The following is a 22,324-nucleotide window of genomic DNA, read 5'->3' on the forward strand; positions in this document are numbered from 1 at the left end:
ATTTTGAGTGGGGTGAGTCAGGGTTTAAGAAGCAGTCTGGCTGGACGCAGTGGCTCACACCTATAATCCTAGCACTTTGGGAGGCTAAGGTGGGCAGATTGCTTGACTTTGGGAGTTCAGGACCAGCCTGGGCAACACGAGGAAACCCCATTTCTACAATAAATTAAAAAAATTAGCCAGGCATAGTGGTGTGTGTCTTTAGTTTCAGGTAATCGAGGGGCTGAGGCAAGACGATTGCTTGAGCCCAGAAGATTGAAGCTGCAGTGAGCTAAATTTGGGCCACTGCACACTAGCCTGGGTCTCAAAGTGAGACTTTGTCAAAAAAAAAAAAAAAAAAAAGAGAGAGAGAGAAGAAGAAAAAGAAGAAGAAGTCGTCTTCTGAAGACTCTTATTGATGTTGTTTATGCAAAATAATCAGCTGAGCTATCTACTGAAGCCTAGCCATAAAATTCAGTGGTTTAAGGATCTTTCAGACCAAACATTTTAAAAGAGGGATACATACAATTTTAAAAAGCAACATTAAAATAAACGGCTATATTCAAGTAAAGAGCTAAGAGTTAAACCCTGAAGATATCCAGCTCAGCAGATTCCAAGAGGTCAGGGATAAAACGTATTTTTATTTTGTAGTACTGCTCATTGAGTTTCTTAAAGATAAGATGTTTATGCTTTTGATGATATTATCCACAGTCTTGATTGACACTCGTATAAGGACATTTACGATCTGAGGATTTTGCCATAATCTCTTAGTGTCCCAGCCAGTGACTCATTCAGGGAGAAATCTTGCGGTTGTGTGGTCTGCTAAGGTGATCAGTCCTTCACAGTATATATTACTGGAGAAATAAATGAAAGAAAACCAAAATATTTTCCCCTGACATGTTGAGGGTTGTTAAGGTAAAGACACTGGAAACTCAGGGGTCAGCCTCAGCCTCTTTTTGCCAAATGCCAGGAAACAAATCCTTTCTTACTGGAGACAGCACTTGCTTATTAGCCCAGAGAAGGACCAGCCAGCATCAGAGCAATCTGGGAACAACTTTTAGTATCTTCTCACATTTTCCAACGTTTTAAAAGACTAGAACTGCTCTCTCCTTTGTCTTGTCACTATGTAGGATTTATGGCTCCTTGTTAAAGTACTATTTCAGCAAAGGCCCTAAGCCACTGCCTTGAGAGAGAAATACTTTTGAACAGAGGCCTGTCCTATGTGATGAGTACAGTATGCATTATAAACTAAAACTGCTTGTTTTCCTTTGCTAATATTTCTTTTGTTTTCAGGACTGTGCCTCAAAACAACCTAAGAAGGGAAAGAAAAGAAATTTTGCTTTCTCCTTTGTAAAATAAAATAAAATCTCCTTTTAACCAAATTTCTTAAACAAATAGAGAAAACAAATCAGTGTGAATATTGAGTAAGCATTAAGACATACTGTGATTCACATCACAGAAAACTTACTAAAGATATTGTAAAAAACATAAATAAATATCATCTTTTTATAAGCAACAAAGATGCAATATATTACATATATGCTAATTCTCTTTATCCAAAAGAAATACAAAGTTTTTTCTATCTTTACAAATAGCAGGAAATTATAACTTGGAGCCAGCAGCATAAATACTTATGGATCTTTTAAAATATAGAAACACATCTCAAAACAATAGTGAACATATTTAAAAATTTAAATTTTCTAAAGAAAATGCTATAGTTGGAGAGTTCCCTTTTCCTTTTGGCATGAGGGAAAAATTACATTTAACCTTATAATATCAAGTCATCTGGCTTTAGTTTACAGTCTTCTTCAGATCCTGGGGGAAAAGGCCTGCTATAAGGCAAAGTAGAGTCCTCATAAGGATCTAGGTATCAGATTTTAGATTTCAGTGTAGTCAAGAAAAGAGAAAACCAGGAAATGTTAGTTTGGAAAGTGATACAAGATACTAAAGAAAACTGAAAAAACTTGAAAATTTGGTATGGGTTGAAAGACTGAATATACAAACAAACAATGGCCATGCCATATATAAATACAGAACTATTGTTATGAGATCTTTGGGATGTTGCTTTTCTGTCCAGAAACCTCTGTGGCTGCTGGCGCCTTTGCCCAAGTTGTTGTCCTGAATCCAGGAAGAATGAGGTACACAGACAAGTGGAGCGTGAGCAAGATGAAGAGCTTTATTGAGTGTTACAACAGCTTAGGGGAGACCCACAGTGGGTAGCTCCTCTCTGTAGGCAGGTTGTCCCATCAAGTGTTCAGCTCTCAGAGGACAGGAAGCAATGGAGAGTTAGAGGGTAGCTCCTCTCTGCAGCTGGTCATCTCTCCACTCTCTCCTCTGCTCTGGCTGAGCCTGGGGCCTGACAGGTGGGATTCTCTTGCCTGAAGGTGGGGCATCACTGGGGACCCATCCCTTCCACCCAGGAATCTGGCTGCCTCCTACTGCCATTCATGATGCCAGGCTTGGCTTGACTTTGCTTCGAAATTGGAGCAGGCGCCAACAGCCAGGAAAGGCCAGACAGTGGGAGCAGGCACTTCTGAACCTGCAAAGGCAGGGGTGGGGGCCTTCCCAGGCCCCCAGATAGTGCAGGGATGCCTGAGCCCACAGCCATGGTTTGGGCAGCTGCAGCTGTGTCCAGTGGGGCAGGGCTCCTGCCTGATCTGTGGATTGGGAGGACCAGGTCTGCAGCCATGGTTTGGCCAGCTGCAGTGCATCTGGGGAGCTCCCACCCCAATTCAGAAGGAGTGGGGCTCCCACTTGTCCCCAGCTCCCACAGGCTACATGGAGCATGCATCCCCAGCTGCTCACCACTGCTGCAACTGGTTTAATGGCAGTGGCAGGCTGCCTGGAGCAGCTGCTGCCATCGATATGACCCACAATCTGTGGCAAACAGAATCACTGCAGTAACCAGCCCAGAAAACCAGCCTACTATCGATAAATCAGACTTATGGAAATCAGACTAGTATCTCTAACAATCATTCCAGAAATCCAAGCCAATAACTTTCATAAAACCTGGTCCAAAGAAAGAGAAGGACTTGATTAACAATTTTAAGTTTCCCCAATTTTCTGTTCTTGCTTTTAATTTAGGACCAACCAGAGAAAGCAAATATGCACTCCTCATGAATGATATAGGATGTTCCTCTAGTTAGCCCCCACTACATTTTCCCTATGTTATCAGCCTACAATCAGGATATACCAAAAGCTTTTCTTTCTTTCATTATAAAGCTTCCCTATTCATTTGCCTGCCTTTGAGTCTCTGGCAAATGCAAATGACAGTCTTTATCCCTTATTATAGTAAACTCTGATATAACAAGTTCTAAATAAATAGCCTTTGTTCTCATTGTGGTGATCTTTATTTCCACAATGTTTACATTTTTTGCAGTATGACAGGATCTAGTTCAATTTGTAGGTAGGTAACAAAACTTGACCTTCAGAGTGGGAGAGAAAGTTAATTAAATCTACCAAAATTAGTGGAAGAAAAGAAACAATAAAAATTAGACCAGAAATAAACAAAATTGAGACTAAGAAATCAATGCAAACATCAACAAAGTTTGGTTTTTTGAAAACATAAACAAAATTGACAATCCTTTAGCTAGATTAACTAAGAAAAAAAACACTCACGTAAATAAAACCAAAAATAAAAGAGGAGACATTACAACTGATATTACAGAAATACAAAAGATCGTTAGAGACTATTATGAACAACTATGTGTCAACAAATTATAAACCTTGTGAAATTAAATAAATTCCTGGACATATACAACCTAGTGAAATTGAATTAAGAAGAAACAGAAAGCAGACAAATTATGAGTAATAAGACTAAATCTGTAATGGAGCTTTTTTTTTTTTTTTAAATTAAAGGGAAACCAGCTTTCTTTGCAGTTAAGCTTTTTATTATTTATTTTCTTTGTAGGAACAATAAAATTAAACTATAAACAGAAAACCTATATGTAAAATATGCTTAATTTTTATAATATATTAAAATACTGGATTGGTGAAAATAAACAGATAACAAAAAATACACTTTATGTGTATGTTTGCAATCAAACCCCACAGTATATCTCTTTATAATTTATTATTGGTGAAAAACAAACAGAAACAGAAAGGATATGCACAATTATGCCACTGCTAATGATACCAGATTATATTTGCTAAAGTTTTTCTTAATAAAATGGGAACAACACATTGCTAGGTAGGTAGAAACAATTTTTCTCTAAAGAATAACTGAACAGTTAAGAGAAGCAAGTAATTCCTAATGGGCTACTAATGTAATAGATAATAATATGCTGTGTAACTGAATATTATGGTATTTTGTATTTTTCAAGTCTATAAGTCCACCCATAAAGTTTGTTAAGTACAACAAAAACAAAACAAAACCAACAAACAAACAGAAAAACTCCAAACATTAAGATATATTGACAGTCTTGTTCCTATGTATGGCAGAATACCATTAATTCTTTTTTTACGTTTATTTACTTTTTAAATTAGGAACACTTCTTAGGTTTTTTTGGCATTTTGCATTTTTACATGCAGTGTCTGTATTAACCCATTCTCACACTTCTATAAAGAAATGCCTGAGACTGGGAAATTTATAAAGAAAAAAGGTTTAATTAACTCACAATTCCACAGGCTGTACAGAAGGTATGGCTGGGGAGGCCTCGGGAAACCTATAATCATGGTGGAAGTGTGAAAGGGAAGTAAGCACATCTTCTCATGGTGGCAGGAGAGAAAGAGTGAAGGGGGAAGTGCTATATACTTTTAAACAACCAGATCTCAAGAGAACTCACTATCATGCGAATAGCAAGGGCAAAACTGCCACTATGATCTAATCACCTCCTACCAAGTCCCTCCCCAAATGTTGAGGATTACAATTCAACATGAGATTTGGGTGGAGACACAGAGTCAAACCATATCAGTGTCTACTGGCTCCTTCTGAGAGTATCTGTGAAAGTTCAGTACATTTTGCAGTGAACAAGGAATAAATGGATAGTGTAGGTGCCAAAGTCCAAAAGGGCAAACATTGCTCAAGTTTATTCACTCTGGAAATGAAGATTTTTCTTTTTCTATGGACATGAAGTAACCAGTGGCTGAAGAGAATAAGTCTTTTCTTTCTGACCGGAAGATCATAGTAGTTCACTATTTCAGAAGCTGATACATACACATCTAGGGTAATCAAAGATGACACTAATATAATGTATGGAAGGCATAATATAAAAGGCCTCCACCAACCATCTGAAGCATGGTTAATATTAGGAAAAAGTAAAGTGCAGCACAAATACTTTTAAATCAGACTTCCCTAACTCACATGCAATCTTCTTCAACAGAAAGTTGGGAGCAGCATCATTAATACCAAGCAGAATGCATAATAGATAAATACAATGATATGTAGTGGGTAGACAGCTTCCTGAGTACTGCCACTATGGTAACACAATCTGGACTTGGGTTGCAAAGCATCGTGTACCAATCTGAAAGTGTCAATACTCGACATGAACGAACAGATATAAAGAACACCAACTGCATCACTCACAAGTAAGGTGACAACAGCTGCTATACTGGATTCAAATAATCTAATGATGTGTTGAAAAAGCGCACTAGAACTTTTTTTTTCCCCCTTTACCACTCAATAAAGAACCAACGTAAAACAAGAGGAAGAGTAGCAATAAATTCGACGTAGAGATAATTGTGAAGTTCAGGAGACACCATGCAAAGCTGACAATATTTCTGTGCATTTGTTCTCTGTCCCTCTTTGGCACAAGTCACATTCTCTAGATATTTCAGTTGATCCATTTTTAAATAAGATCTTCCCAAGAAAAAGTCCAAGACATGCTATTGGCCACCTGTAGGTTTCCCCCAAGAAGCTCTGGGATCAGCACAACTGGCCACAGCACCCGGACATCCAGGCCATCTGAATATCAGCTTCTAATTAAGCCTACTTTTTAGATTATATCTTAATTAGATCTACTTCTAATTAAGCAGATCAAAGAACTGCTTTTTAAAAATCCTTTTAAATATACAAGTAGCAAGCTTTCCATCTTGGGAGCAGTCGGCCTTTCACTGAAGCCCAGAGAATGGCTGCTGCAGAACTGTGCCTCCCCTTGTCACCTCCTCTCACAGGGTCAATTTCCAGTGATGGAGCGAGGCTGTTTCTCTGGCCCAGGGGAAGAAACAAGACAAACTGAAAACTATCACACTGTAGATATATACCAAAGTTTTAAATCAAAGGTATGCTTAAACAGATGACTGAAAACAAAAACAATCACACATGAAACTAAAACCAAGAAGCCCTTTATGGATTTAAACAATGCCTCCAAAGAGGGAACAAAAGCTGCAAAACTCTCAAGATACAGACCACTCCCAAAGACAGCTCATAAATTAGGAAGTTTCACTGGTTGCAAACGAAATACAACCCATATTTCTTTCTTTCCTTTTTATATTTTTAAGTTCGGGGTACAAGTGCACGTTTGTTACATAGGTTAACTGTGTCATGGGGATTTGTTGTACAGATTATTTCATCACCCAGGTATTAAGCCTAGTACCTATTACTTATTTTTACTGATACTCTCCCTTTTTCCACCCTCCACCCTCCAAAAGGCCCCAGTGTGTGTTGTTCCCCACAGTGTTCATGTGTTCGCATCTGCCATTATTTCCTAAGGTGTCAGATTCTCAGCTGACCACCTGCGCACAAAGGCCTACTACAACTTGAGTGTCCCACAGTGGAAGATTTAAAAAACAGTTAGTAAAACACAAAATAAAATCTACAAGGATAGAAAGGCTTACAAAACAAATGGGTACCACGATTTTTTAATGAATATTTATTTTCTGAAAAACATTTTGAGTTAGAAGATTTACATCTTCAAGGGACTAGTTCTCAGACTGGAAATCAAACCCTGGCCACATCAGTGAAAGTGTGGAATCTTGGCCATCTTAGCCACTAGACTACAGGCTGGAGTGTCTTCTTTGTAAACACCAAAGAGGATCCAAAGCAGTCAGGATTTTAATTAATTCTGCTTTAAATCTGAGTTCTGGGTATTTTTCTTCATTTAGTTTTAGTTTTGGTTTTGGTTTGCCAAGGGAATTTCTAAGGCTATATCTTTCTTTTGTCTCTTTTCATAGGTCCAATAAGATAGTTGTTTAAGCTGAGAGTGCTCCAAGTATTTTTTTTTTCTTTTAAATACAGCCAATTTGTTTATTCCATAGGAAACTCAAAAATAAGTTTTTTTTTTTTTCTTTTTTCATAGAAAGCCACAGAGGTGGTATTCATTCCAGGCTTAGAATACCATGGATTTAAGTGTCATTTATAAAGTGGGTACAGAATATGCAGTCCCTTCTGATCCCCCCAAAAATTTACTCTGAGAAATAGGTTGAGATAGCAAAAGACTCTTGTTGCCACAGATTGTTAAGGACGGTGTTTGCATGTACAGTGCCTCCAGTATCCCACAAGTTTGTGAGGGACCACTAGTCAGCCCTGTTAATCTGTGACACCAGGTAGTCTCTCCTGGAATCAAACTTTCCAAGAACTAACCAGGCAACAAGGTTTGAGACAAGTAAAGCCCCTTATGCCCGGGAGTTATTAAGAGAAACTCCCCTGAGAGTTTGATTGATTCAGAGTGAGAGTGGGCTGCTTAATATCTTAATATCTTAAGAATACCCAGTGTTCTTAGCCCTTTCAGACTGACCACCTAGTAAATAATTATTAGGGAGAATACATGGACTCAGGAGACAGAAGTGTACTTGCAAAGGATTGTCTTTGGAACTTGAATGAGCCCCAAGAGGCAGGCATTATCTTGTGTAAACATCCATCCAGGTGTGTTCGCATTCCTCAGTGGATGGAGATAAGAACATTTTAGAGTCCCTTCCTGCTCTTGGAGTGGGAGGATAAGACTAGATTAGAGGGACTTTGATGCTGAGGCAGCTTCTAAGGCTTCTCAGCATGTCAAAGTGCCAGTCTTTTGGATATCATCTTTTGAATCTCAACATAAGTTTTTATAAAGACAATGCTCTAAGAATATAGAAACCAGGAGCCTAGAGTCAGGAAAACATCAGTCTACAGTTGAGTCAAGCGGAAAGAAATGTTAAGGCCAAATTGGTCATTCCATACAAGTGTCTGGGCAGTGTGATAAAATGCGTATCATTCTCGAATAAAATATTCCAGTAAATACCTGGGTTGCATAATCAATTTTTCTAATTATATATAGTTAAAAAGAAGAGTAGATGCTTATTGATCCTATGAAAATAATTATATTGCCATGAAAATGAGAATACCTGATAAGTTTCTGAATTCCAGAGGGGTCAGGAAGGAAGGACAAAATGAATGTTTCATTTCTCTATAAAAGCACAGTTTAATAACTTGTTATGAATTATAGGTCAATTAAGAGAAAATACAAAGGGATTATTAATATCCAGAAAATAGAATATTAACATATTAGCAATATCCCATGCAGAGCCCATAATTATTCTTCATTCATTCATTCATTCATTCATATGTACTTAATTTTTAATTTGCTTGATCTTAGATTAGCAGTTTTCTGAACACATCTGTTTCTTCACTGGAGCTGAAATCCTGATTCAGTTCATTGGTATGATTTCAATGGTATTTTAAGCAATGCCATAAGAAGCATATACCTGACATAGAGCCCTGGATCTCTAAGACAGATTTGCAAGGACTTCCAAGGAGGGATCAGAGTAAAATAAAACAACTTGTAGATGAAAGCATCTGTGGTCAAGTTACTACTAATAATTTTTAGAAGTGCAAGATCTGATGTGAGTTAATTACACAAAAAATTCCACTAATAAGGATATATGGTTGTTTCTAGGGCATGGAAAACAAAATAGTCAATGCAAAAAAATTTTAGATAAAATATCTGCAAACATAATGAAAAAGCCTATTTTCAAAGAAGGAATACAAATCTAACATATGAAAATGGATGGCCATATCTTTATAGAGAAAACAATATTCAGATATAACATCAAATTTCCCTAAATTTAATGTACCATGAATATACCAAACGTGGTATATCAAGATTATAAAGATTACATCAAGATTATAAATTAGAATATATCAAGATTATATCCAGTTTAGAATATATCAAGTTAGAATATATCAAGATTATAAAGTAAAACAGATTCTGTAAGCCTGGAGTAAGTCCTAAACATATGAATTAAACTTCATAGGTTAAATGATATGAGTCCTCAAGTGAACCACTGCCCTAGAACTTATTGGATTTTGAATTCTTTAATTTGTTAAAGAAAAAAAAATTACAATCAGGTTAATATTTTTTAAAAATTGACTGAAATTATGACGGAAAAATACCATATTGCTTTTGTCTAAAATCAGGCAAAGCAGTACTGGGACTCTCATAAATAGAAAAAAATATATGGACAGTAAGGATATTGATGATTCCCTGGGAATTTACCACACAGCCTGTAGTTTCTGGAATTTTTATGACAATAATATTTTACCCATATTGATTTAACCTAGGGAAGGCTAAGCATCTCTTCTGATTTTACAATGCTTCCTATGTAATTCAAAATGTGAAATGAACATAACTATTTTTAGCATTTCTCCTTTTATAAAGTGATAAAGTAAATTCTTTGTGATTTTCCATGCACCCCGTGAAATCCTAAAGACAGTTTTAGATGCAAAACATATCATTTAAAATTCGATTTGGGGACAGCAAAATGTTAGAAATTATCATGAAATTTGATCAAAAGTAGAAAGACTTTCTTATTTTAACTAATGAAGGACATGGTAAAGTCAACACATAACACAGTTAACTATTCTGACAAGACACAGTATCTTTGTATTTTCGTCAGATTACTCAGAAGGTAAAGAAAAACCTTTTCTAAACTCTTAAGACCAATAATACATGTAAATTTTGTCAGTTTTACAGAAAGAAAATCAAATCTAATTTTGTATAAGTATTATTTTAATACAAAAGCTCTTCTTAAACAACCTTAAATAAGTCCAGCAAGCCTTAGCCTGACATATGAAATTCTTTTTCCATGAACCTTCTACAACTTTCTATATCCATTTAGGTTTTTTCACACACTCTCCTCTCTCTTATTCTGGACAAACCAGTCATTTTTCATGAGAACAAAGTTGTCTTATTTTTCCATACATTGCATATAAAATTGTTCCTCTTGGCCACAATTGCTCCTAATAAAGTCTCTCTTACCTACATTGTTTATAATTTTTTACCACAGTAGCTTCTACTTCCCAGAAAATCTATGAGGTGGATAAGTTATGAACTATCTTTTATATACCAGCATTTTGTAACAGACTAGCAGAGCTACTCTTACAACTTACATATTACAACTTTTTATAGCCATACACTTCTTTCAGATATGTATACAGTCTCTCTGAACCATAAAAATAAGAGAAAAAAGTATATAACCTCATAATTATGCTTCAGTATCTTTTTTATTAGAAATAATATAGATATTTAACGACTTCCCATTGTGTAACTTAATTTAACTTAAGTCTAAGGTTTTAAGTTACTAACTGTCTTGGAAAATATCTTCAAACCAATTGTCGTGCTACAAAACAGAATAACTGTTGAATTTAAGTTTGTCAGAATAATGATTCAATTTGATTAAACAGTTCTTAATCATCTTAGACATCTATTATATGTAATGCAAGCTTATTTGATGAGTAAACCTGTACAAGTTTAGGGTGAACATACCCAAGTAAAATAAAAACATCTTAACCCAAATAACTCAGAAGACATCCCCTGTTTTTGATAAAAGAGCAATATTAAATGAGTCTTGCTGCCAAAGACTTACCTAAATTATGTGAACTTGAATTCTTGAAACATTTGAGTTAGAAACATTTGAGTTTATAGAAACTACTAAACATTGAGTTTAGTAGTTTCTATAAGAATACTTTTTTCCACACTGAAAGTATTAGAAATTCAATTTCGTTAATTTCTGAGAATCTTAAGAATATTCAGTTTATATAGGTGCTTATTTATCTGTAAACTAGTCGGAATAGATCTCCTTTTAGGGATTTATAATATAATTTGGTAATACCATTTGAAGGTAGGATAATATTACACATATGTAACCTACATACATTCAGGTATACTATAGAGATAAAAGTTACTCCATTCTGGATGCTAATTCACCATGTAGACTTCTGAGTAACCCCAGTTCCATGAGCGCCTCCTTATTCCTACTTTATTTACTGTCCTTAGTATAAGAATTGTACTCACTATAAATCTTGCCTTTAAATCAATATAACCTTGCTGTTATTGCACAAATTATAGCATATGATGCACATAGCATTCTTGCCTGTTCTGGAGTTACCTTTAGTAGACTCTATAGAGCCTGTTTCCCTTTTCCACATGGTATATAAGCCCTGAGTTTGGAAAGTAATGCTGTGGAGATCTACCTGTCTTGCCACCCAAGACCGTGCTTCCCTTTGTTAGTTCCCAAATAACTCACGCTTTACTGATAAACTGGATTTGTCTGCCTTGTTCTTTGATGTCTTGGTTTCTTCCGCATTTGGGGGCTGACGTGCATATATGTTCCTTTCACAGAACACATACACTCACATGTGAACATACAGAGATAGAAATAGAGAACTTATAGCTTCCATTCTAAGATTTTGGTTCACTCATTCATAAAAAAGAGCTCTTGTTCTTGCCCCACCTTTATATTTTTGGCAGGATTATGCTTCTGTTAAATGGGGCAAGTTGAGATTACCTGCTTAGAATGACTGCTGAACCATCTACACCAATACTTGTGAAGGAGACTTTTTTTCTGTGCCATAGTATATTACTATGGAGACTGAACTGCATTGCAGACGAGAGACAGGGGAGGAATCAGGCAGCTGTCTAGGTATCTCCAAAGACTATCTGAATTAAAAAAAAAAAAAAAAATCAGCCTGTTTCCAATTAGTTTTTTCATCCTCAGGTGCTAGCAATTGTTATTTCTTAAATTTAAGTGAGTTTCTGACTCCAAAGGAGATTGAAAAGGGGAAGAATACTTGGAAAGCAGCTATGTTAACACATTTGTCAGCCAAGGAGTTTCATTAGCTTTGAGGGATAAATACTAATTCCCCGAGTAAAGACCCTAATGGAGTAGGGCTTTGGGTTTCCTTTTTATGGATATTCCTGCGGTTGTCCTGAACCCCCTTTGTTTCCACTAAAGTAGGGGTCCCCAAACCCCAGGCTGTGGACTGGTACCAGTCCGTGGGCTGTTAGGAACCAGGCCACACAGCAGGAGGTGAACAGCAGGCTAGTGAGCATTACCGCCTGAGCTCCACCTCCTGCCAGATCAGCATTGGCATTAGATTCCCACAGGAGCACGAACCCTATTGTGAACTGTGCACGTGAGGGATCTAGGTTGTGCACTCCTTTTGAGAAACTAATGCCTAATGATTTAAGGTGTAACAGTTTCATCCCGAAATCATGTCCCCTATGGAAAAATTGTCTTCGATGAAACCTGTCCCTGGTGGCAAAAACGTTGAGGACTGCTTCACTAAAGGGATGGGTAGAATGTGTTGACAAGAGCAAGCATTGCCTCATGGCTAATAAGAATCATTCAAGTGCAAAGGAGCGTAGGTATAGAGTCAGGGAAGTTGAAGAAAACAAAGAATACTGATATTCCAATTGGAAATAATATATTTTCCTAGGTTTACTGGATTAGTGAAATTAAGCATAAAGCTATACAGGTTAATGAGAAGTCCTACTGAGACAAAAGATTGTTTAGATAAACTCAAGTCATTAGGTAGATGGAGTCCCACCACAGGTATGGTTTGCCTGCTCCAAGTGAGGGTGGGTGGAGAATAGGAGGAAAGTTTGCTTTTGTGTTCACTGGGAAGATGAATGGGAATCTATTCATGGGATGATTTTTGCATCTCCTTTTGCACAAGGGTAATGGCTGTGAGAAGGAATATCACTGGAAAGAGGAATTTTTGACCCTTGCTCCCTTTTGCATCTTAAGGCCAGGTTCTATGTTTCTTTATACTATCTGCGAGTGTCCCTACATAAAATTATTTTTTTAGGGAGCAGATTATTCTAGCACCTTTTCTTCTAATTGTTTGAATTATAAAGCCATGAGTTTGCATTGTGTTGATTTGGCTTTTTCTGCAATGGAGCCCTTACGGTTTTGAGCTAGTGTGTATTTCAGAGATAGTAGTCTTCCACCACTTTACATTACATTTTTAAATAATATCTGTAATTTTTGTTGTAAGATCTTAAGAAACCTAACACCAATGGCAGAGGTGATTCAGCCCTCAAGAACAACTGAGTAGTTATTTCAAACATTTTTTTTTTTTTTTTCTTTTTGAGACAGACTCTCACTCTGTCTCCCAGGCTGGAGTGCAGCGGTGCGATCTCGGCTCACTGCAAGCTCCACCTCCCAGGTTTGTGCCATTCTCCTGCCTCAGCCTTCCGAGTAGCTGGGATTGCAGGTGCCCGCCACCACACCCAGTCAATTTTTTGTATTTTTAGTAGAAATGGGGCTTCACCGTGTTAGCCAAGATGGTCTTGATCTCCTGACCTCGTGATCCACCTGCCTAGGCCTCCCAAAGTGCTGGGATTACAGGCGTGAGCCACCGCGCCCGGCCCTTTGAAACATATTCTAATCTATATATGTAATTAACGCTGGATTCATCTCTCCATCTTATGATATTTTGCATCTTTGTCTAGTAAGTTGTTCCTCCTTTGGCTTTAGCCTGCATGTAAGCCTCAGGACTGTTCTGACGTTTTTGATAGTCCATTTCCCAGGCCCACAAGCAGCTGCACAAGTGGATAGAAATCAGTGGAGCCTGGGAGAACATGTGCTGATGACCAGACTGAATTGTTACTAAATTATTCCCTGTTGTTACAGGTGTCTTTAAAGTTTTTGACGGTACTATGTAAATCTAAGCGAGACAAAGGCTTAAAGTGTACTTGTTCATATGGGTATTCAGGTCACTGATTTTTCATCACAGGTAGGGAAAAGCCAGTAATGTGGGTTGGAATGGAAAACTGGGAAGCAGGGGAATTTAATGGAACCAGCGTAGGGTAAAGAGGAGGAGTAAGGTCCAAACGTGAACAAAGAAAGACACAGAATAAGGAGGAATAGTTGGTAAGAAAAATGGCAGGGATGGTATTCAAGGATGGTTTCGAGTGAGGAAATTGTATGAGTTTGCTGAAGATAAAGAAAGAGCAGGAGGAGTTAACTGGTGGCGAGAGACACAATCCTTAGTAAAACTATGCCAAATGGAGATAATGAACTGAACTGTTGCTATAATGGCAAAACACATAATTCACAGGGATTTTGAAGGAGGTCAAGGTGTGCATTGGAGTTTCCTCTAGTAACAACGTTAAACAAAAGCTGGCAACCAAACCAAAAGAGCAGTAAAACAAAGAATTACCATCTAATCTTTACCATGCTGTCATGAACAATGTCCGGAGCACAGGACTCAGGCACTGGTTTCATTGTGGGATGCCCAAATTGTAGCACACAACTGGCTGGAGAGGCCTCAGTGACTGAGGGGAGAAGATGGGGGTCCAGAGGTGGGCTTCCAGTCCCATCCGGGTTACGGCACAACACAAAGACAAAAAACAAACAACTAACGGGACTTGATCTTATTCAGGCTGCTGCAACAGGAATAGAACCCCAGATCCAAATATCAGAGTGTCTCACAGGTTGGTTTTGCCTTAGACTTTATAGAGAGGAACAGAGAAGTTATAGGTGGTGTGCTTTTACAGGTGACAGGCGGCTTTTAACCAACCAGTACATGTTTATATCTATGTCTAGATAGTTTTGAGGATAAATAGTTCAGCTAATCATTTATGAGATAAACACTGGGAATTTAAAGGGTCTACATCTGGCCTTCTCATGGACTACAAGGGGGTCATACTGTTATCTAAATTGTATGGGGGAAAAATACCTTAGACTGTTATCTAAGTTATGTGGAGAAAGGCAGTTCTTTGCTATAAACCATTTTCATAAAATGATCAGGGATTACTTAACTGGTGCTATTTTCCAGGAGCACAAGACTGGGGAAAATTCCAACATTGTCCATCCTTTTATATTTATTGTTTAATATTCACAAGTGGTTTGTCAATCATTTTTCTCATCTTACACTATTTTTCCCACTTCCTTCTCTTTTGACTTTCTTCATAGAAACTATGTTTTGTTTTCTGGTGTTTCATGTAGGTTATGTGGAAGTTATAAATGTTGTGTAATCTGGCCATAGCTGTCTTTCAGTATATGAAATACAAACTTATATCTATGTATCACTAATTATTAAAGACCATGTAAAGTTATCCTTTTCAAAATAATGTACTTAGCCTAATTTCTTCTGCTAATACCTTCCCTATTTCTAAGTCTAAGTTAACACAGGTCTAGTCAATTATAGACCTAGATTATGAGAATTTTATTAATTTGAATTCTAGAATTTTATATACCCTATGAAATCTTTAAAATTATTTTTCCATTCAGTTTATAATCAATAAGTAAATAATATTTTGCATATAACTATATAGTAATTTTAATATGCACTTTTAGTACTCATTGTCCACCATTTTATACCATTTACTTCTTTTACCTCCCCCACCCAATGCCAGACCATTCACTGCTACATTAATAGTCGTGATGTGTTCTGCATTCTAGTGAATGACAGAAAAAAAGTGATCAGTATGGCTAGAGAACTTTAGGAAAATTCATTGTTCTTACGGTGTCTGGCAATGACATAGGATCATTCCAGTTCTCACACTCAACAGCAAGAAGCAAAATTGTACAATGCATGTGTATATATTTTCACCTTATACTGCATATAGATTGCTCAGTCTTCCCCACTATCAGCCTGCTCTCTCCAACTACCAGCCTTCACCAAACAACATACATCTCATTCCAGACATGATTAACATCATCAGGAAGGACTAATGGAGAGCACCTACAGTTTCAAAAACTTTCAAATCCAAGTCAAAAATAATTGTTTTCATGGAGGGCAGTTTTTAGAGGTCTGGTCCATTGATTTCCTGGCACTTGATGCCCATCAAAAAAACAGTGTTTCAAAGCCCCTATATGAATTCAAGGATCCTGATGATTTGAAACCATAGTTAATATATGATGCATACAAAGAAGAATTTCTTATAAACATTCAAAGTAAAAATGGGAATTCACACGGTTGAGAGCCTAGTTTAGTACTCAGGTAAGGAAATTCAATGCCTTACTAAATATCTATCTATCTATCTATCTATCTATCTATCTATCTATCTATCTATCTATCTATCTATCTATCTATCATTTATTTTGAGCTTGTTGCCAAACTACCATCATAGAGCAGGAGAAAACCATGGAAAGCCTAATCTGGGAGAACCAGGAAAAGGTCTAAGAGCCGAAGCAGGTTGACTTCATGTCACTGCCCTTTAAACATGGATAGATAGTTCACATTAATTCATGTTCTCAATCCATTGTTTTACGCCTATTCTGTCACAACAGCTTTCCCACTGAAATACTTTATTTTGTTTGACATTTTGTCAGTTACATTAGCTCTTGCAATAATCTTCTTACAAAGGGGAGAGTATTTCCAGAGTCCTTGTGCAACTGAGCATTTTTCTCTGAGTTTTTTACATATGAATGACAACTTGTCCAGGCAGGGACCTCTTAGATCCTAAACTTTGCCCCTCAAAATTCCAGGGTCTTCTTTGTGTTTCATGTCAAGAAATAGACTTCTGAAACCAGTCTTTTTTTTTTTTTTTTTTCTTTGTAGCTAACCTATTTTTTTTTTCTTTATAAATGCCTTCAGGATTTTTTTTTCTACTTGTTGAAATTCAAACATTTTTCAGCCCTAGGATATATCTAGAGAGAACTGCTTTTTATTTTTTTTTCCACTGGAATGCACAAAACCCTTTCAAATGTTAGACTCAGATTTTTCTTCATTTCCATAATGAAGTAAAGTGAAGTAGATATAAAGTTCATCACCCCCAAGAGAGGTTTTCTCTCTTCTGTGTTTCTTCCTCCCTTCCTCCTTTCCCACCTTCCTGTCAATTCTCATTGTATCTCTGTTTTTAATTCAAGGTGCTCTTTCTTTGTAGCTCCCTAGTGGTATTAATAGAGTTTTTTCTAAAGATATGTACATCTTCAAAATCATCAAGGCATCATCCCCTTTTCCATAGCTTCCATTAATAGGCTTGTTGTTGCTTCTGTTTTTATGTTTGAGTTCAGAAGATCTATCCAGTTCAAAACTAGTTCATATACATAATTATCACCATCCATGTGGGCGCTAGTAACTCTCCTTCCAGATTTCAATAAGAGGGTCAGGTTGATATATAAAATACTTACTCGTCAGTCGATTTGCAAATTATGTTCAAAGTTCTTTGATGATGTCTTATGGGCCTGAAATTAGGTCTTATCTTCTCCTATCCCTTTGGATTTTTTGACTGAAATATAGTCAGGTGCAGTTTGAAGTTCTCCTTTTAACACTATAGTTCATGAACACCCCCACTCTTAGCATGGTAAGCCTTGTCTTGGCACTTTTCTCAGTGCTTTCCTAAGATATGTAAGCACTCCAGGGAGTGAGGAAGCACTGCACATGCCTATTCCCTGCAGTGACACAGGCTGGCAGAGTCTCCCAACGCAAGTGAGAAAGAGCTGTTGACAAAGGCTGGGGACAGAATTTATCATTCTGCCTGGATAAAATTGTAACTTCTCTGCACTTGAGGGAAAGCTGCTTTTTTTTCCCTCATCATTCTTCCATCTAGTTCTCAGTTTGGCAAAGTCAGATGGGTTGTTACAGTCTTTTCTTCTTTTTTCTTTTTTTGGCAACTGTTCTGGTTTGTTAAGACTGTAGTTGAATGTAGTATGTTAAGGGCACATAATCCTTTCTGTTTTGTTTTTGGTTACCTATTCTCCTCCATATGACTGCAGTTGCATATGACATGTGGTTCATAGATGTACTTTTAATACTTTTAAATCCATCTCCACTAACAATGGCATTTATTTAAAATCCGATGGAAAATTTACCTATGTTCTTTTTTTCTTTAATTAGATCAGCACAAACCTTTTTTTTTCTCCCCTTCCTCATCGTGTGCATGTGCGTGTGTGTATGTGTGTGTGTGTAAGAGGAAACTTGGTAAGAAGCATATCAAACCCCTATAGTCTGTCAGCTCATTAATCCAAAAGTTTGCCACCTTCAACATTCCAGACTAAGGCAACTTGATATTCTGCAAGCAGATATTCCTAGGACTGCAATTAAATTTCCCAGGGGAGAATTTCTAGCATAGTCTCCCAGACCATAGTCACTGTAGAGACGGTCGAATATCCAACAATACCCATCCTCATATTTTATTTTCAGTAATCCAACATTCATTTCTTATTTCCTGATCAGGATTTGGCTGAGAATGTGGCTGTCCACCAGAGATTTTATTTCCCAAACTCCACTGCACCTTGCTGAGGAGATGTGAATAAGTTAGGGCAAGAAGGGGTGTGAGTGAAAACGATGGAGGTAACTTCCTAGTTTTATGGACATAAATGTTTTCTGTGGTATACCTTTTCCTACCCTATGTTATTGGAACCCAATCATGAGGGCTTCCAGCTTCAACCACAAAGGTATGTCTGATACCCTGGGCAATGGCAGGGGAGGAAGACAGAAGGGTATGGGCCCCTGCCACTGTAGCCTTCTCACCCATGGACCCTTAATAAAAGAGAAACATTTTCCAATCTCATTTAAACCTCAGCATTCTGAAGTATTTTTATTGTAGCAGATTTTCCTGTACAGTAACTAATACAAAACACATTTAGAAAGTGTGGTTGCATTTTCCTCCCAAATATGAAGAAAAAATGGCCATGAACAATTCATAAACTTCTACATACTGCTTTCATAAGATCAGGCTCATGAGCACTGAAATGTTTTCACAATAAAGATAATGACTTATTGGAGTACTGTTGCTTTCCAGGCTTTTACATGTGGAGTGGTTAAAATGGATGTGTCTGTGGTCTTTTCGTGGGGGTGGGAAATGGAACCCTATCTGCTCCTATTTATTGGGATAAAATGATTGATGATAAATCACAAACGGAAACCCACATTCTGCCAGAAGATCTCACAACAGCATGATATTACCTTTCAGGAAAACTATAAAGGGATTAAAAAAGCAAGACAGAGATAGTAGCCTTTTTTCAATGGCATCTTCCATTCCTTCACAGAGCTACCATCCCTAGAGGGATATTTTAAAAGCTGAATTCTTAGCCTTTTGTAATAACATAAGCACAACTTTTTAAGCCTGACCTGACATCCTGCAACTACTCTTTTTTTGTCCCCCTCCAGTGGAGATGTGAATCAGTGGCCGCTTCATGGCTTTTTATTGGATGTCTTTTGAGCATGGATTACATCAGTTTCCTATGGAGCTTGACAAAGGCGAAATTTTGGCAATGAGAAGAGCCTCTGGCGTGTTAGAAACAGAAAGCAACATATATGCTTCAGAAATAGCAAATGGCTTGCCTGCCAAACCAACCCTGTGGTGCACAGGGTTCTGTATTACAAGCCTGCCTGCCTCTAAACTCAAAGCAGAGGGGAAAGCAGTGGAGTTCTTCTGGCTTAGAGCTGTTTCTCTTAAATCTGTGCTGAAAGAAAAACCCATGACCTTCATTTCTTAGCAGAAACCTCATGCCTTGCTGATTCTTATTTTAATGCAGATTTCTATGTCCTTGTATATAAAAGCAATTCTTTGAAGGCTTTAAGAAACAAACAAGGAATTGCAGTGGAATGCACATATGAATTATTATTTATTTGGAATCATAAGCATGAATAGTATGGAGAAACAGAATTGACTTTTAAGAATAATAACTGAGAACTGTGTGGCATGTACTGTGCTAAGCATTTGACATGTCATTAACCTTAATAATTCCAGAGGGTATACAATGTTATCTCCATTTTACAAATGAGAAAACTAAAAGTAACACTCCCAAGGGAATACAGCTAGTAAGTGGTAGATATGGGCTGCTAATTCAGGTTTACCTAGTTACCAAATCTGTTATTGCCACTGTATTTTGTTGTATAGACCTTAATTACTACAGAAAGCAATATAAACTATTTAGTGTCTATGTACTAATTACAGATAAGTTTCACTAAAAACAAGTAAGAGTTAACTTTATTTTTTATGAAAGAAATATGACCATGAGCTGTATAATTACAGACATTTTCTCTGAATTTTGGAGCCTTACCTAAATTTTGAACCGAAGTCCTCGGAAATCATGCCAACCTTAAAAGCTTGTGGCAGGCAATGAAACATTTATAAAATGTGACAATAAATACTATTCTTGGTAATAATGTATAAGTCATTTTATATTTTACATTTGCTTTTTTCTTAAAATCCCCAGAATTCCAAAAGTCAAAAAGCACTATTATGTAAACACACACACACACACACACACACACACAAATCTAAAATAACACCTTTCAAGGACGTTTGTTTTGGCTTCTCAAGAGAAAAAAGAGTTCTATAGCTTAAGAACACAATGCTGACTGAACAAAAAACAAAACAAATCAAAACCAAGCAACAATAACAACAGAAAGATGAGGACCATTTGTTTTTGTAAAGAAAATGAAAGGGACAGAACCTTGGAAGCCTTTTGCATCACTTGTTGTTTCTCCTGATTTTCCTAGCAACAGAGTGAATACAGCTACAACTACCAAGCCAAAACTTGTGGTTTCTTTGAGTCAAAGCCCAGCTCTCAGCAAATTGATTTTCGTTTCAACTAATTGCCTGGCGTTGGAGGCATTAAAAGGTAAATCAAGACTTTTATGTTCCAGATATTGAGTTTGATTCTATACATGAAAATAATCTGTTTCATTCAACCTTTCTGGACATAATGGCTTCACTATTCAAAATATGACATTTTTGCCATTTTTGGCACCCCTCCCAATCTGTTTGAAAGCCTTCTGGTATCTCCCACCAAATATTTCATTTTGCATCATAATCACCTAGTCTTTTTCCCTTGGTCATTGAATAATTTGAGGCAGGCCTCCTGGGAAGCTATGCCCGGGGTACTCACATTTCTCTCTCTCTCTCCTATTAAAACTTACCACTTCTGAGTGATAAGCTATGTCAGTCCTTGCTCTTTACAAGTGTCATTACATTAGTTTATAAAATCTCAATGTGGTCATCTGTCTAACTACAGAAACACTTGTCTGAATGTAAAAAGAATATCAAGCATGGAGTAAGAACCACTACAATCCAGCAAAATGCTATAATTTTGTCTAATGGCTTTTTAAGATTATATCATGTAATTTACCATTTTATTACCACCACTTTGTATTCATTCATTCATCCATCTATCCATGTACCCATTCATTCATTATCCATCCACTTATCTTTCCATTTATCCAACCATCCTCAATTAATATTAATTTGCCCATCGAAAAAATTAGTATTGAGCTGCCAGCTTAGTTTTTCAGGTGCTAGAACTACAGCAGTAAAAACGTAAAACAAAATGGTTCTGCCTTCATAGTACTTGCATTTTAGTGCATAAGCAATTAATAAAAACAAGCAAAGGAAAATATAAAATGGTATATAAAAATAAGCCCTATGAAAAGGATAAACCTGGGCAGTGGGGAAAATGGGGAGATGCTGGTCAAAGGGTAAAAAGTTTTATTTTTGCAAGATGAATAATTTCTGGAGATTTAATACGCATCATGGTGACTATAGTGAATAATACTGTGTTATATACTTGAAATTTGCTAAGAGAGTAGACCTTAAGTGTTTTCACTACAAACAAGCAAAATATCACATTACACACATTAAAAAATAATTTTTATTTGTCAAGTATACTCCAATAAAGCTGGGGAGAAAAGGAAGGCTGAAACAAATTAAGAAGCAAAAGCAAAGGGAGTGCTGGAGATAAATGGACCTATTTTTTGTTGTTGTTCTTTTAAGATTGGTTAAGGACAATGTTTTATTTTTATTTTTTTATTTTTTGTTTGTTTGTTTGAGATGGAGTCTCGCTCTGTCACCCAGGCTGGAGTGCAGTGGCATGATCTTGGCTCACTGCAAACTCTGCCTCCAATGTTCAAGCGATTCTCAGGCCTTGGCCTCCCAAGTAGCTGGGATTACAGGCGCATGCCACTATGCCCGGCTAATTTTTGTATTTTTAGTAAAGATGGGGTTTCGCCATGTTGGCAAGGCTGGTCTCAAACTCCTGACCTCAGGTGATCCACCCACCTCAGCCTCCCAAAGTCCTGGAATTACAGGCATGAGCCACCCCACCAGGCCGGAAATTTTTTTTAATAAGGCAACATCTGAACAGATCAGTGAAAAGGATAGAGAAGCCAGCCATAAAAATAACTACCTGAAGGAAAGCTTATAATTAGAGAAGAGCAAATTCAAAGGTCCTGAGGTAAAAAAAGATGCTTGGCATG

The 22,324-nt window shown here is 37.1% G+C and overlaps 1 pseudogene; it reads right to left on the reverse strand.

Moving 5' to 3' along the window:
* Nucleotides 1-4,885: 4,885 nt before the first annotated feature.
* On the reverse strand, nt 4,886-14,400 carry LOC116458398 (JNK1/MAPK8-associated membrane protein-like; annotated as a pseudogene).
* Between the last annotated feature and the right edge of the window lie 7,924 nt (nt 14,401-22,324).

The sequence above is a fragment of the Hylobates moloch genome, unplaced genomic scaffold (assembly GCF_009828535.3).
Source record: "Hylobates moloch isolate HMO894 unplaced genomic scaffold, HMol_V3 SCAFFOLD_19, whole genome shotgun sequence".
Lineage (NCBI taxonomy): Eukaryota > Metazoa > Chordata > Mammalia > Primates > Hylobatidae > Hylobates > Hylobates moloch.